We start from the raw sequence: 3961 nt of genomic DNA, 5'->3' as shown, positions 1-3961 counted from the left end.
TGATTCCTAGCCTAAATTGTATGTGATTATCATAAACCTAGCATGAATCCTACCAATCTATGATTATCAATCTTTGGTTGAGCCGTCCATGGTCTCATCATAACCCGACTTCATCCTCGTGTACTCTATTGAGTAGACCATCGGGCAGGTCTGGGAAGCTAGGTCAAAGGGGTTTCCATATATAAACCCCTCCTCTCCTTCCTCGCAAACGCGCATGTCGCAGACCGTCAAACAAGAGCGCGAGAGCTTCTGTGAGAGAACTGAGCGACTCAAACACTTTTCCCTTTTGTTTTAGATTTTATTTCATATCTTTTTATCATTTCTTTATATTTCTGTCTTGTACTCTTATCCCTCTACTTTATCGTTTATTATAATGCAATTCTCGTTTATATTTGTTGTTATGTTTCTTGCCATGATTTCCGAGTAGTGTAGTAAAGTTTCTAGGGATGGGATAGATGATTTTGTGTTCTTGATCGGTTAGGATGCCTTAGTTTGATTGTATGTGTTTGATAGATTTCCTTGTAGGTTGGTGTTCTTAATGCTGTCAACAGACCGAGAGTTTGAGATTAGATCTAAGGTGTTTTACCACCGAGAGGTGTAGATGAAATGCTTGAATCAACCAAAGCTAGAGGTTTACTCACTTAGCCTAAGAGATTAGATGAGTAAGGGGTTTACTGACAATAATGAATCGGTTCTTATTGCCTGCTTGGTCATGTTTCTCCAAAGAGAGTAGGGTAGGGGAGTGATCAAGGTTGATTGTTTCTATTGTTTTAACAAGATTTTAGAGATTCATTGTCTAGGAAATATTTGCTTGAGGCATGTAAGACATCTATATTGGTTAGGAACACTTAGGAGTCGATTACCCCATCCTTAGAAGCTTTCGTATCTTAATTCCTTGCATTTTAGTTCATCACTGGATCCCTTACCCGAACAGGTATACGATCACCTGCTTCGAGTAATCCCTCGAGTTGTTCATACTTCATTTGCTTACTCGATCACCCCACCCGATCTTGTACCCGAATGCTTGCATCGAGTGCTTAGGTCGTGTGGTTCCTTGTTTATATTATTTTCTTTGATCATTTTAGGATTGTTAGATAAAACTCTTAATTGCTTGGCTTGACTTGCATTGTTCTGATTGCATCCTTCCTTCTAGCATAAACAACCATTTGGATTGATAACCCTTTGTACTACAACTGCATAGGGAATTGATACCCTGGGTGAAATCCCGCTTATCCATTTGGCGCCGTTGCCATTTGGTTGAATTTTATTTTGCTACGTTTAGGATTTCAGCAATTATCTTTTATCTATATTGGTTCAGAATCTGACTTGTTTGCTTCCGTTTTTGTTTGTTTTGAATCTCAGGTACAACCCGAGCACCCACCCAACCCGTCACTCGATCACCTGGATCGGGTTGACCCTCGTGTACACACTCGGTCACCTACCTGTGCATGCAAACACGATCCAAGGGTAACCAAAACCTGAGTCCATTCATCGACAAAATTGACAGACCAAGGTTACTTCGACAACAACAAGTTCAACAACCGCAATCAGCAACCATTGAGGAGACAATGAACAATCAAAATGGTCCACCAGCTCCTCAAGCAAGGACCAACATAGGAGCAGGAGATGCTCCATCTACTCATACTCAAAGGAATAGCATTGTGCCACCTGCTGTGCAGAACAACAATTTTGAGATCAAGGGTAGTCTCATCCAGATGATACAAAGCAACAAGTTTCATGGATTGCCAATAGAGGACCCATTGGATCATCTGGATGAATTTGATAGGCTCTGTAGCCTCACAAAGATAAATGGAGTTAGTGAGGATGGATTCAAACTCCGGTTTTTCCCATTCTCTTTGGGAGATAAAGCGCACATCTGGGAGAAATCACTCCCCAATGAGTCCATCACCACTTGGGAAGCGTGCAAGAAGGCGTTTCTGGCCAAATTCTTCTCCAACTCCAGAACCGCAAGGCTGCGAAATGACATTTACAGCTTTGTTCAGAAGAACAATGAGACGTTCAGTGAAGCTTGGGAACGTTTCAAGGGATACACTACCAGATGTCTTCATCATGGCTTCAGCAACGCTTCATTGCTGAGTACACTTTATAGAGGAGTGGTCCCCAAGATACGGATGTTGCTGGACACCGCAAGCAATGGTAACTTCCTCAACAAGGATGTTGATGAAGGTTGGGACCTAGGGGAGAACTTGGCTCAATCTGACGGGCATTACAATGAAGAATACTATCGCATTGTGCGATCTACTGGAGAAGAAGATGCCAAGTACAAGAGGGACATGAAAGCCCTCAATGACAAGCTCGATAAGCTCCTCAACCAGCAGCAGCATATTCATGCAATATCAGAGGAAGAGCAGTTTTTACAACAAGATGGGGAGAATGTTCAGATAGAGGATGTGAACTACATCAACAACCAAGGAGGTTACAACAAAGGGTACAACAACTACAAGGCGAATCCGAATCTTTCTTACCGTAACCCGAATGTTGCCAATCCTCAAGACCAACTCTACCCATCAGCAGTTCAAGGGAACCAGGTCCAACAGAAGCCTTTTGTTCAATACAATCAATGCTATGCCCCTAAGCAGCAGTATTCTGGAAACTACCACCAACCAATTGCACCACCTGGATTCCAACAACAACAAGGACCGCAGAACAAATCACAAGAAGTTGACCTACGCGGCTTAATTCAGCATATGATTCAAAATCAGGCATCAACTGCTATGGACACCGCCAAACGGCGGAGATGAACAACAAGATCGATTCTAGATACAATGATTTGATTGCCAAGTACGATTCGCTCAACACTAAGGTGAGGTACCTATAGGGCCACCACAACAACCAACCAGCTCCAAAGATCAACCAGCTCCCAGGTAAAGCTGTTCAGAACCCTAAGGATTATGCCACTGCCTAAGCCATCTTCTTTGATGATGACTATGAGGATTACCTCACTGAGGACAGTGATGTTCAAGATGGGGAGGATATGGATAACTATGGGATAAATGAGGCCAAGCACTACATATTCGAGTATGAACCCGAGCCTTCATCCAAGGAGACTGATCGATTTGATGATCGAACACTAGTTCGAGAGTCACAAATTGAAGAACAACCCGAGGTGGAACCCGATGACCTACCCGATGATGGTGATCGGATGATACATCGAGTAGATGTCTAGATGACAGATCAACCTCAACTACCTGTAGCAGTAGAAGGGGAACTAGAGGAAAGGTTCAATGCTGCACTTGACATCCAACTGGAGGCGCTTGCAGAGCGTATGGCCATGCGTAAAGCTCCACCTCCTAAGCTGTTGCCACCACACGAACTTCAAGAGGAAACCACCAAGGAGGCAGCCCGGCTGGAGAATGAGGTTAAGGAAGCTGTCAAGGAGATTGGGTATGAGATTCTCAGGAGTGGAGTGTGCTTGGATCCTGAGCTGCGAATTGAAGGGAAATTGGAGGATCCAGGTTCTTTTCCTTTTCCATGCTCGATAGGACTTCGGATTTTCAAGAACTGCTTATGCGACCTAGGAGCTTCAGTTAGCATTATGCCACTGTTAGTTACCAACAAGTTGGGTTTCAGCAGTTTGAAACCGAGTAGTCTGTATTTGATTCTAGCTGATAGAACAATCAGACATCTGATTGAGATCCTGGAAAATTTGCCTCTCAGGATTTGAAGGGGGGAAGTCCCGACTGATTTTATGATCCTTGATATGGATAAGGAACCAGACGATCGACTGATCCTAGGGAGACCATTCTTGGCAACAGTAGGTGCAGTGAATGAGGTGAAGAAAGGCAATATCAGAATTGAGCATGGAGAGCACTTCAATATGGAGTTTGATGTCAAGAAGGGAATTAAGAGGCCAACTATTGATGGTCAAGCTTTTTTCACTAAGACAAAGCAGAGAAAAGTCAAACATTTTGAAGAAGTCAACACCACATTTGTTGTGGAA

General features: G+C 43.3%; 1 non-coding gene across 1 annotated transcript; it reads right to left on the bottom strand.

The window, feature by feature from the left end:
- Window positions 1–1970: 1970 nt before the first annotated feature.
- On the bottom strand, window positions 1971–2077 carry LOC147945329 (small nucleolar RNA R71). Its single transcript, XR_015597857.1, has one exon. It is a non-coding gene; the product is annotated as a small nucleolar RNA R71 (small nucleolar RNA).
- Window positions 2078–3961: the final 1884 nt, after the last annotated feature.

This window comes from Camelina sativa, chromosome 4, assembly GCF_030686135.1.
Source record: "Camelina sativa cultivar CO46 ecotype springtype chromosome 4, ASM3068613v1".
Taxonomy (NCBI): Eukaryota; Viridiplantae; Streptophyta; class Magnoliopsida; order Brassicales; family Brassicaceae; genus Camelina; species Camelina sativa.
This window is presented reverse-complemented; position numbering and strand designations above follow the sequence as displayed.